Below are 14261 nucleotides of genomic sequence, written 5' to 3'. Positions count from 1 at the left end.
CAGAGACGATGGATGGAGTTCTTAACGGACTTTGACTTCGAGTTATTGTACCACCCAAGGAAAGCAAATGTGGTGGCTGATGCCCTAAGCCGAAAAACAGTCCATGCATCTTATATGATGGTCAAGGAGTTGGATTTGGTGGAGCAGTTTAGAGACATGTGGTTGCAGGTAGTTTTAGGAGAGGATGTCATTAGATGCAACCATCTAACAGTGTTTAGTGATTTCCTCATCCTGATAAAGGAGAGGCAATTATCTGATCCCAAGCTGTAGAGAACAGTGGAGTTGCTCGGTATGTGTCATCTTGCTTGACCTGCCAGAAGGCCAAGGCAAAGCATTAGAGACCTGGAGGGATGCTACTGCAGTTGGAGATACCAGAATGGAAATGGGATAGCATTGCTATGGATTTTGTTACCCATTTGCCATGGACGGTGAGGAGCCATGATGCCATCTAGGTTGTAGTAGATCGCCTAACCAAGAATATTCACTTCCTAGTAGTGAATCTGAGGATGTCCATGGCAAAACTGGCACAGTTGTATATTAGTGAGATCGTGAGGTTGCATGGAGTGTCGTCGAGTATAGTCTTTGATAGGGATCCATGATTCACATCCCGATTCTGGTAGACGTTGCAGAGTGCCTTAGGCACCAGGTTGACTATGAGCTCAACTTATCACCCCCAAACGGATGGCCAGTCTGAGAGGACAATCCAGTCTCTCAAGGATCTCTTGCGGACATGTGTGCTTGATCATCTGGGTGCATGGGACGAGGTCCTGCCTTTGATGGAGTTTACCTATAATAACATCTTCCATACAAGCATTGGCATGGCGCCATACGAGGCTCTCTATGGCATGAGGTGCATAACTCCCTTGTGCTGGTACCAAGATGGAGAATCAGTGGTAGTGGAACCAGAGTTGCTGAGGTAGACTACTGAAAAGGTCAAGTTAATACAAGAAAGGATGAAGGCATCTCAGAGCAGGCAGAAATCCTATGCTGATCAGAGGAGAAAACCTTTGGAGTTTGCACCTCTACCTCCTCAGTTGGCCAACCTTCACTCAGTGTTTCATGTCTCCCAGCTCATAAAGTATGTGCTTGACCCCTCTCATGTGCTTGAGGTGGAAGAATTGCATATTAGAGGAGATTTTTCAGTGGAGGTTCAGCCTGTTGGTCTTGGTGATAGCCAGACAAAGCAGCTCAGAGGGAAGTCCATCAGTCTAGTCCAGGTCATCTGGGACAAGAGGACGGGTGATTCCACGTGGGAATTGGAAGAGGATGTGAGGAAGTCATATCCACACCTATTATTGGGTAAGTCTCAATATTCGGGTCGAAAATTTTTGTTGTTAGGGAGATTGTGAGAACCCCATTATCCCTTCCCCTATACTCTCCTTCTCTCTGCCACCACAAAACAACACACTCCACCCTCACTCTACAATTTTCCCTCTTTGTTTTCACTGCCTTCTCTCTAAAATAGAAAGCTTGAACTTCCTTTCTGACCCATCCTCCATTTATGTTACAACAATTGAACCTAGAACCAGAATAGAAATCTCTCCCCCAGCTGAGTCTTCTTCTCCTCCAAGTAAGTCAATTCGGTTTCCTCAATTTTCTTCAAATTTCAGAATTTCTGGAGCTCCATTCTTACCAAATCGAATTAGGGTCCTATCCTCACTCTGAGTTTATGTATTTTAGTTCCTTAGGTTGTGTAATTGAGGTGCCCTTGTTGAAAGAGTCCCTGCTAGTGGTAATTGCAAAGGTAAGGGAAGCTAACTGTCTTACACAATCCGGATATCGAGTCTAGAATTATATAATTGAGTTATGTTTTATGAATGACATTTATACTGTGAACTGCATGATTTTCTCTTATTTCAGTTAGCTTACCCTTTCTTGTATATGTTATTTCCCTTGTGTGTCTTTCCTTTACAATGATTGCCTCCTTTTGGTGTGAGCAGAGAAGAATCCAGATGATGACACCTCTCTCCTGGACAGGAGTTGATCCTTTGCTTGGATGTCCCGTGGTAGTTTTTGGGTTAGATGCTATGGAGTTTTGAGATGTCTAGATTAACCTTTTCTTGTATAACTATACTTGCCATCAGGGATTTATATGGTTATTTTGGATGACTGTATCAATGTTCTATAACAGTTTATTCATACTATCTACTTTGTTTGATCAAGATTTAATATTTTATTTAGTAGCGTGAAAACTATTAAATGGGATGTTACAATAATTGTATAAATAAATTTTATTTACTATAATATAAAGATTTAATATAATTGCTATGAATCTTTTTTTTATCACCATCCAACATATATTGAAGTTCAAAAGATACAAGACCTATGCTGAAAATTTATTATTATTACTTCAATCTTTATTCTTTACATGATTTTGATTAAGTGATGTATTATAACTTTTATTAGTGTACAAAAAAGATATTCATTAGAGTTTAAAAAATTAATGTAAATATACATTTAAAACATATTTTAATTTGAATATTTGTTTTCCTTTTATATTTTTTTCAAAATATTTTTAAATTTTATCAACTCGGTTTCATTAATGTTTGCAAATTTAATAAATGCTTTGGTTCTCATGAAATTTTAGTTGGTATTCCATTGCAAATTTAATAAATATTTTGGTTTTCATGAAATTTATTTGGTATTCTAATTTGAAATGTATACAATTACAATTTCTTTCTAAATATTTGATATCGAAGAAACAAACCTATACTTAATACTAAATATTTGATAATTTTATATTTCTTTTACCGTAATTTTATATTATTTTATGAAAATTAATTAATTGATATTGAAACAGTAAGAAAGTGGATATGGGTATGTGTACGAGTATATCCCGTTACCCGGTGGGGATAGGGATGAGACAAAAGTTTAATATCCGTTGGGTTTGGGTATAGGGATGGGAATGATTTTTTTTATGGGGATGGGTATGAGATTGCGAAACTCGTCCCCGCCCCATTGTCATCCCTAACACCAACAATATTAAGTATCTCACAAATATTTTCCTAATATTTTTTAGGGTAGTACACAAGCCTTCCAAGCTAAATGTAAATGAGATGTGTCGCAACTGAAATTGCGGCGGGACGATGAAAATAATTTAAAAGGTACAGAGGAGTCGCCACCATAGTTTATTATGAAAAACTATAGAAAAAAATTTTAAAAAAAAGAATAGTCTTCGAAACCAAATTTGGGTTTGGGAGTCAGTTATGTGTGGGGAAGGAATTAAGACCTCATAACGTCTGTCCTAAGACAATTCCCTTTAATTAAGTATGCAATATAAAAGTAGATGTTTTAAAATATTTGTTGTTCCCCAAAAATCAAACAAAATAAATACATATGCAAAATAATAAAGAAAAAAACAAAATTATTTTTTTATTATTTTAGGCCCGACAATGATTTTACCTCGCTCCTGTTGGCAAAAAGAAGGAAGTCGAGTGATTTTGAATGATGATCAAGCACTAATGAAGACAAAGTGTTCAATTATGCAAATGTTATCTTGTAAAATAAAATATTGTAGAATAGTTTAATTAAACTTAGAATCAGCAGCATGGCATTTGTCTTTCTAGAAGGTTTCTTATTTTAAGAAAAACAACAGTGATAATGATTATCACTATTGATAATCGATTATCTGTGCAGAACTTGTATTTTTCGAAAACCTACTAGAATAATCGATTATCTCCTGAAATAATCAATTATCCTATTCAAAATTTGTTTTTCAGGAAACCTACTGGAATAATCAATTATTCTTAGTGATAATCGATTATCCTTGGCAGTTGGAACATAACGATTCAGTTTTTAACTTAAATTTCGAAAAACCTACTGGAATAATCGATTATCCTTAGTGATAATCGATTATCCTTGGCACTTGGAACATAACGACTTTTTTTTCCGAAAACTTTATTTAAGGAACTGCAGTTCAAATTCAAACACACCTTTTTAAGATTCAGAGTTCTTTGGCTGTGACTGCAAAGTGTTGCTCTGTGAGATTCTTAAAGAAAGCTTGAAAAACCTAGTGTGAGTGAGCGATAACTTTTTCTAAGTGAGTTCTTAGAAGATTGAGTGTTGTGTTGTTGCTAGGAAAGCTGGTCATCCTCTGTGAGATTCAGGGGGAGTTTTGTTCATCTCTTGTGGTTGTTCAAGAGAGGTGTTTTCTAATCTTTACTCTCATATAATCTGTTGTAATTTTTGATTATTATAGTGATTGAGTTAATCTCCTTGTTTAAGAGATTAACAACTAGACGTAGGGTCTTTTGATCTGAACCAGTATAAATATCAGTGTGCATCTTCTTCCCTTAAACTTCTTATTTATCTGCACTTGCATTTAAAGTAACTATTACTTTAAGTTAATTAATTAAATTTTGAGAAAAATTTTAAAACCGTCAAGATTTTTAAAAATCCAATTCACCCCCCCGTCTTGATTTTTGACCATTGTTTAGTCATTCCGCTGCGCGATAACAACAATTGGTATCAGAGCTTGCTTTTATAGTCATTCAAATTTTTCGAAAATGGTAGGGTCAAATCAAACTTTTGCTGAAGGTGCGTCTATCAATAGACCTCCACTTTTCACGGGTGAAAACTATCCTTTTTGGAAAGTCAGAATGCAAATATTTTTAGAATCAGTTGATAGGGGTATTTAGGATGCTGTTTTGAATGGACCATTTGTGCCTGTTAACATTGTTAACGAAGTGCAGGAACCAAAGCCTTTTGCTCAAAGGACTGCTGATGAAAACAGGCGAGCTCAATATGATGTTAAAGCCAGAAACATTATATCATATGCTCTAACTCTTGATGAGTTCTACAGAATTTCTGTATGCACCAGTGCACGCGAGATGTGGGAAATCCTTCGAGTGACTCATGAAGGAACTGACGATGTTAAACGGCCTAGAAAGAACTCCTTGATACAAGAATATGAGATGTTTCGAATGCAGCAGGGAGAAACCATCTACGATGTGCAGAAGCAGTTCACACACATTGTCAACCATCTCAATGGGCTAGGTAAAACATTTGATACTGATGAACTTAACATAAAAATTTTTAAATCTTTGAATAGGACTTGGCAGCCAAAGGTGACGGCTATCACGGAGTCACAGAATCTTGCAACAATGACCATGGCGGCTCTGTTTGGAAAACTGAGAGAGCACGAGCTTGAACTGGGAAGACTGAATGATGAAGAAGATCAAGGAAGAAAGAAGAATATTGCATTCAAAACCGAGGTTGTCAAAGGCAAAAAGCAAAAAGAGGAAGAAGATTCTGATGATGATGACAATCTCAGTCTCATGATAAAGAAGTTCACAAAGTTCATGAAGTCCAAAGGAAGAAATCAATTCAAGAGTAATAAGAATGAGAATCAAGGAAGCTCCTCAAACTTTAAATGCTATGGATGTGGAGAAACTGGTCATGTAAAAGCAGACTGCCCAAATTCAAAAAGGAGTGATGAAAGAAAAGCAAGAAATATTATAAGAAAAAGGCATACACAGCGTGGGAAGATAATGCCTCAAGTTCATCCAACTCTGAAGGATCCGATGAGGAAGAAGCAAACTTTTGCTTAATGGCCAATAGTGATCACTCTGACAGTGAGGTAAGCTCCTCTGACAATGAAAATGATTATGATTCTCTTTATGATGTTTTTCAAGAATTGCTTGCTAAATCCAGTAAACTAGATTTTGCTCACAAAAAATTAAAAAAGGATTTTAAAGAATTACAAGACAATCTTGAAAAATCTCTTGAAGAAGAAAATGTTTTGAAAAATAAAATCTTAAGTTTAGAAAATAGAGAAATTGAGGCAGTTGAATGTGAATCTTGCAAAAGCTATATGTTTGAGTTAATGATTTTAGAAAAACAACTTAAAGATGCTTTAGAAAATAAATCTTTTGAAAAACATGCTTTTGAGAAGAAGAATCTAAGTAGAAATAAATATGTTCCTAAAAATAAAATTAAAAGGACTTGCAGAGTGTGGGTAGAAAAAGGAACTGCTCAATATAGAAATACTTGTTTAGCTACTTGTTTTTATTGCATGAAAAAGGGGCATACATCAAATAAATGTAATATTAAACACTATGATGTTCCAAATGGGAAGTATACTTGGATGCCTATTGGTAGATAATTCTTATATCTCTCTAACCCCAAGGACCCAATAAAGTTAATGGGGACCTAAAGAAATTATTTTTTATTTTGTAGTTAACTTCCAAAGCCAGAAAATCATTGTGGTACCTTGATAGTGGATGCTCAAGACACATGACGGGTGATAAAAGGAAGATCAAGAATCTCAAAAGAAAGGATCAAGGATTTGTTACATATGGAGATAACAACAAAGGGAAAATAATTGGAATTGGAGATGTTGGTGGAGGGGATACCTTGGAGATCAAGGATGTGCTACTTGTAGAAGGACTGAAGCACAATCTTCTCAGTATTAGTCAACTATGCGACAAAGGTCTCAAAGTTATCTTTGAAAGTGATTACTGCACTATCCACCAAAAGGATTCTAATGAAATTGCTTTGAAAGGTATGAGACATAACAATATCTATTTAATTGATCTTGATTGTGCATCATCTAGTGATATAACATGTCTCGTTGCAAAAGAAGAAAATCCTTGGTTGTGGCATAAAAGGGCTGCTCATATTCACATGAAACAGTTGAATAAGTTGATTTCTAAGGAATTAGTGATTGGTTTACCAAAAATAAAATTTGAAAAAGATAAAATATGTGCTGCTTGTCAAAAAGGAAAACAAGTAAGATCATCCTTTCATTCAAAAAATATTTTATCTACTTTAAAGCCTTTAGAGCTTTTGCATATGGATTTATTTGGTCCCTCTAGGATTAAGATGGAGGAAATTATTATGCTCTTGTTATTGTGGATGACTACTCTAGGTTTACTTGGACCTTCTTTCTTACCTTAAAAAGTGAAGCCTTTAAAGCATTTAAAAAATTTGCAAAATTAGTTCAAAATGAAAAAGATTTGAAAATTAAGATTATAAGAAGTGATCATGGTGGGGAATTTCAAAATGAGTCATTTGAAAATTTTTGTGATAAAAATGGAATTTTGCATAATTTCTCTGCACCTAGGACACCTCAACATAATGGAGTTGTAGAGAGGAAAAATAGATCCTTAGAGGAACTAGCTAGAACAATGCTAAATGAATATAATGTTCCTAAATATTTTTGGGTTGATGCTGTGAGTACTGCATGTTATGTTTTAAATAGAATGCTTATTAGGCCTATTTTAAAAATTACTCCTTATGAATTATTTAAAGGTAGAAAGCCAAATATTGCTCATCTTAAAATTTTTGGATGCACATGTTTTGTTTTAAATAATGGAAAAGAAAATTTAGGAAAATTTGATTCTAAAGTTGATGAGGCAATATTTCTAGGATATTCTCTTACTAGTAAAGCATATAGAGTCTTTAATTGAAGAACTTTGAATGTTGAAGAATTCATGCATGTTGTCTTTGATGAAGTTGTAGACCTTGAGGTGAACCCTCTTGAGTCAAATAAGCAAATTAAGGAGGCCTACAGGTGATGAAGAATATATTCAGGAGGCCCTTGATGAGATGTATTTAAATGAGAATCCACCTTATCAATCTGAAGATCTTGAAAAATGCTGGAAGTCACCAAGAGGACTATCTCTAGACAACATCATTGGTGATATTTCAAAAGGGGTAATCACTAGAAATATGAACAATTTCTGTATGAATGTTGCTTTTGTTTCGCAGATTGAACCAAAAAATGTTCAAAAAGCTCTTCAAGATGATCAATGGTGTATTGCAATGCAAGAGGAGCTCAATCAATTTGAAAGAAATAAAGTATGGGAGTTGATTCCAAGAGATGAATTACTTCAAGTGATTGGAACAAGATGGGTTTTCAGAAATAAGATGGATGAAGATGGAAATATTACTAAGAAAAAAGCTAGGCTTGTGGCAAAGGGATATCGACAAGAAGAAGGTATAGACTATGATGAAACATACGCCCCTGTTGCAAGGTTAGAAGCTATACGCTTACTTCTTGCTTATGCCTCTATTATGAAATTTAAATTATATCAAATGGATGTCAAAAGTGCTTTCCTAAATGATTTTATCAAAGAAGATGTGTACGTTGAACAACCTCCTGGTTTTGAGGATTACAAATTTCCAAATCATATTTATAAATTGAAAAAGGCACTTTACGGTTTGAAACAAGCACCTAGATCTTGGTATGAACGCTTAAGCACATTTTTGCTCGAAAATGATTTTGAAAGAGGTAAATTGGACTCAACTTTGAAAGAGGTAAATTGGACTCAACTTTGAAAGAGTAGATAAACACATTTTATTGGTTCAAGTGTATGTTGACGATATAATTTTTGGATCAACTGATAAATCTCTATGTGAAGGTTTTGCAAGCATAATGCAGGGTGAGTTTGAAATGTCAATGATGGGAGAATTAAACTTCTTCCTTGGTTTGCAAATTAAACAAATGGATGAAGGGACATTCATATCTCAATCTAAATATTGTAAGGAAATACTTAAAAAATTTGAAATGGATAATGCTAAAGTAGCAAGTACTCCTATGACAACTTCTTGCTATTTGGAAAAAGATGAATCAGGTATTGAGGTAAATCAAACCATGTTTAGAGGTATGATAGGATCTCTTTTATATCTTACTGCAAGTAGACCTGATATTATGCAATCTGTATGCGTTTGTGCTAGATATCAAGCTAATCCTAAGGAATCACATCTTATAGCAATAAAAAGAATCTTAAAATATCTTAAAGGAACTATATCTTTTGGACTTTGGTATCCTTTTGGGGCATCACTTAGTTTAATAGGGTACTCTGATGCTGATTATGGTGGCTATAAATTAGATAGAAAAAGTACTAGTGGTACTTGTCACCTCTTAGGAAGTTCATTAGTTTCTTGGAACTCCAAAAAACAAGCCTGTGTGGCTTTGTCAACTACAGAGGCCGAATACATTGTTGCTGGCAATTGTTGTGCCAAAATCCTATGGATGAAGCAACAATTAGAGGATTACAGTATCTATCTAAATCATATACCTCTAAAATGTGACAATACTAGTGCCATAAACTTAACTAAAAATCCCATAATGCATTCTAGGACAAAACACATAGAAATTAGACACCACTTCTTAAGGGATCACATAAGTAAAGGCAATTGTGTGATAGACTATGTAGACATCAAGCATCAATTGGCAGACATCTTTATAAAGCCTTTAGCCAAAGACAGATTTTATAAGCTTAGGAGAGATTTAGGAATATTAGAAGTCTCTTGAAAGAGCAATAACCTTCATTTTTCATATTTTCGTAAAACAGCGATCAATAATCGATTATCACTCATGATAATCGATTATCTTCTCCCAAAATAAGTTCTAAATTCCTGGAATAATCGATTATCAAGCAGAATAATCGATTATCTTGACCCTGATCAACATACTCAAAATCGTTATGGAATAATCGATTATTACTCACAATAATCGATTATTTGCTCATACCAATCATTTCTGGAATTCATATTATGAAACAATAATCGATTATCACTCAGGATAATCGATTATTGCACGACGTTATGTAAAAATTTTCGAAAAAATAGCCGTTGTAACGGCTAGATTTGCCTTGATTTTCGCATTTTAGCCGTTGGGAGTGTACTCTTTATAAATTAAGAGTCCCAATTTCAACAATTCACCCCCTCTTGATTTTTGACCATTGTTTAGTCATTCTGCTACGCATGAACAAACGACTAGAAGAATTATTTCTTTTGTCTAACTCTCGTCATGAAGAAGTTGTCGGGCTCATTAGGGGGATTGATACTAGAATTTCCCATTTAGAACATAGGTTTGATGAGGAATTCACTCATGATGATGACATGAGTGCCGAATTTTAGGGAGAGGTTTTCTAACATATGTTTTACCACTGCTTGTAGTCACTTTCAATTTCTGAATCAATAAATGATTAAGTATTTTATCTCCTACTGTGTGCCCTCAAGCATTATTTCATTTAGGGGGAACTCTACCCTTTTCTCATATGATCAAAAAAGGGGGAGAATAAGTTTAAATGATAAAAGACACATTATTTTATTTTAACCATTCTCTTTGCAAGTCTCTAAATTGCAAGAAGCAACAAGTCCTTAAACATATTTTTGATCATCATCAAAAAGGGGGAGATTGTTGGCAAAAAGAAGGAAGTCGAGTGATTTTGAATGATGATCAAGCACTAATGAAGACAAAGTGTTCAATTATGCAAATGTTATCTTGTAAAATAAAATAAGTGTATTGTAGAATAGTTTAATTAAACTTAGAATCAGCAGCATGGCATTTGTCTTTCTAGAAGGTTTCCTATTTTTAGAAAAACTACAGTGATAATCGATTATCACTATTGATAATCGATTATTTGTGCAGAATTTGTATTTTTCGAAAACCTACTAGAATAATCGATTATCTCCTGAAATAATCAATTATCCTATTCAAAATTTGTTTTTTAGGAAACCTACTGGAATAATCGATTATTCTTAGTGATAATCGATTATCCTTGGCAGTTGGAACATAACGATTCAGTTTTTAACTTAAATTTCGAAAAACCTACTAGAATAATCGATTATCCTTAGTGATAATCGATTATCCTTGGCAGTTGGAACATAACGGCTCTTTTTTTCGAAAACTCTATTTAAGGAACTGCAGTTCAACTTCAAACACACCTTTTTAAGATTCAGAGTTCTTTGGCTGTGACTACAAAGTGTTGCTCTGTGAGATTCTTAAAGAAAGCTTGAAAAACCTAGTGTGAGTGAGCGATAACTTTTTCTAAGTGAGTTCTTAGAAGATTGAGTGTTGTGTTGTTGCTAGGAAAGCTGGTCATCCTCTGTGAGATTCAGGGAGAGTTTTGTTCATCTCTTGTGGTTGTTCAAGAGAGGTGTTTTCTAATCTTTACTCTCATATAATCTGTTGTAATTTTTGATTATTATAGTGATTGAGTTAATCTCCTTGTTTAAGAGATTAACAACTAGACGTAGGGTCTTTTGATCCGAACCAGTATAAATATCAGTGTGCATCTTCTTCCCTTAAACTTCTTATTTATCTGCACTTGCATTTAAAGTAACTATTACTTTAAGTTAATTAATTAAATTTTGAGAAAAATTTTAAAACCTGTCAAGATTTTTAAAAATCCAATTCACCCCCCCCCTCTTGATTTTTGACCATTGTTTAGTCATTCCGTTGCGCGATACCAACAGCTCCTACGTATTTCCATCTAGAAAATCAGGGATAACGAAGTTCTTTGTAAAAGAATATTTGTTGGTTGATATTTTTAATTTTAATTTTAATTTTTTTTTATTATAAAGAGAATCTGAGATTCAACAAGATAAAAAAAATTTAAATTATCAAACAAATCCAAGACTTGACATGATATCCAAAAATTATATATAAAAAGAGTACAATTTATAATTTTTGTTTTTATTTTTTAAAAAGAGGAGAATTAAAAGCTTACAAAGGAGTTTATAATGTTGTCATACGATAAATATCAATCATGAATTCAGTCCTAGAATTACATAACATCAAACCCCAAACACGTTCAGTAGTATATTGAGTCAACAATCATACACTTGATATTGTAACAGAGTAATGATGTCAGGATTCACAACCCATTAATTTTATTATTCTCACAAATACATGAATAACATTAGAAGCAGAAAAGAACTTACCTTTCAAGGCGACAAATAGAGCAAATCCAACTGAGAGGATATAAAGGTGATCCCATTTGTGTGTGTGCTCTAGTAATGAAAAAAGGAAGAGAAGTGTGGAATTTTTTTGTGTGTCTTGCATTGGAGAGATTTTGTGCTTATATAGACACCTTGGAAAACCACTATAATCCTAGTCTTTAATTATAATGAAATATATGAGGAAGGAATTGGTCCCGGTGAAACATATTATAGAAATTAAATCGTCGCATAATATCTAAGGTATTGATTATAAATTATTAAGAAATATTGCTTGTAATTATTAGAATCATATATTTTTCGGTACATGAAGATCCTGATGCAACATATTACGTAACTCAAATCATAACATAATATTCATATAATTGATTCTAATAATTACCGGGAATATTTTTATGAAAAACGTTATTATCGAGAATATTTGCTTCTAATTATTAAAATCGTACCCTTCTTTAAAAAACATAAATTTTAAAATATCCTTCTCTGACATGCCGTGTGAGGAGTGTAAACAACAAATAGTGGGGGTGAAGATATGTATAAAACATTTAGGCTCATGTAAAGGGTGTGACAATTAAAAACAAATTGGGTTCTCCCTTCCTTTTTTCTTTTAATGCTAGAAAGTCTAAAGAAAAATTATTACACTTTTTTCCTTTTTTTGTTTTTTCTATCATTAATTAAAAACATTTTATTTTTATTTTTTAAGAACAAACTTATTTTCCTAAATGAAATTGGGTGTTGACAAGATGCAATAGATCCAATAATGGATGAACATGTTTTATCATTAATTGAATATCAGCATGGATAATTAATTGTATTTTCAAAATGGTTTTGGATTATTACTTTCACCCAATTATGTGATCATTTATTTCAAAATGACTTCCACATATTCAATTTGGATTACGTTGATATGATTAATGGAATACATTAAATGACTTTAATTTAAGGTGTTTTAAGTAGACATAAGATGACTTGGATCCAAGCTTTAATTGATTTTATTTTGTATGTAGCTTGTAGATATCTAAGGATCTGAGCTTCAACGAGTAGCTTGTAGATATATGGAATCTGAGCTTTAATGAGTAACTCTTGGATGTTTGGAAATCTAAGCTTTAATGAGTAGCTTGTGGATATCCGAGATCCAAGCTTTAACGAGTAACTTGTAGATATCTGGAATACAAGCTTAATTGTATTAGTAGTTTGCAAATATTGATGCATTCAAGCTTAGTTAGGTAGCCTATAGTTGTTGATTGCATCTAAGCTTAATTATATTAGTAGCGTGCAGATGTCAATTGCATTCAAGCTTAATTGTATTGGTAGCTTATGGATGTCGAGACATCCAAGCTTAATTATATTGGGAACATGCATATGTAGATGTTGGTGTAATGTGGCTCTAGAAAGGGGATGAATAAAGCCTGCAAAACAAATTCAAAACATGCGCATAAGTATATATTACAAACGAATTTACTACTTGAAAATAGAGGTGTAAGGATAAAGAGAATGCACACAACAAATTATACTGGTTCGCATCTACTTAAGGCGGCGTTTAGTCCCTTAAGCAACCTTCTTAAAATGTTCCACTAATCAATAACTTTAATCTTGAACGAGTATCACCCTTTCTAGGTTACACGAGTTTCAATCTCTCTAGGTACACAAGTACAAACTTCTCCAAGTTACACCGAGTATCAACCTCTCTAGGTATCCTTCTCAATCTCCCCTTGAGATCAAGAACTCTTAATTACAACAATAAGCAAATGACATTCTCTCAAAGGAGAACCAAGCTCACAGGTTACAACTTCATTCATTGAATGATATTACAACATTCAAGCTCTCAATGCAATTAGTCTAAGATACAATTGATATGACAATTTCACAAAACTTTGTTCTTTCTCTTTTCTCCTTTTCTTGTACTTTTCAGTGTCGTTGAGACTTTGAATTGTAGTTTTCCATTGCAACCTTCTTGATATGAAATAACTTGATCATTTCTTTTAATTTGATTCTTCAATTTGAATATTCAATGTCATCTTTAAAGACTTTAATTATGAATTAGTTTATGCTCTTCAAGATATCTTCTTTGCTTTTGTGATTGAGCTCATACCTGATTTTGAATTCTGCTTTCTTCAACATTCACAAATTGTCATGTTAAGGAAAATTTGTACAACTTAATTATGCATTTGATCGTTATATATCTTCCATTCAATCAAACAGTTCATTCATCAGATATTTCTCAATATTAATTTCATTCGAACATTTGATTTAAAAACTTACTTCTTTCAGAAGGATACTATTCATTGTAATTCATTTCATTAAATCTCTATTTTAAACAAATGTATCAATATATTAATTTGCATGATTAATTAGAGATCAAAAACTTGTTTCAAAGCACGTCATAAATATTTCAACATCAAAGGTCGTTTGACACTTAGGTCGTCTAATGACTTAAGTAGCTTTGGCTTATCTAAGACATTGGTCGTCTGACACTTAGGTCGTCTAGTGAGTTAAGTTGTCTTAGGTTGTCTAACCATTTGTTGTCTAATGCCTTAGTCATCTAACACTTTATTTGTCTAACATAGATA

This window comes from Vigna unguiculata, chromosome 8 (assembly GCF_037176805.1).
Source record: "Vigna unguiculata cultivar grain cowpea cultivar isolate G323 ecotype 2 chromosome 8, ASM3717680v1, whole genome shotgun sequence".
NCBI lineage: Eukaryota > Viridiplantae > Streptophyta > Magnoliopsida > Fabales > Fabaceae > Vigna > Vigna unguiculata.
Note: the sequence above shows the minus strand (reverse complement) of the source record.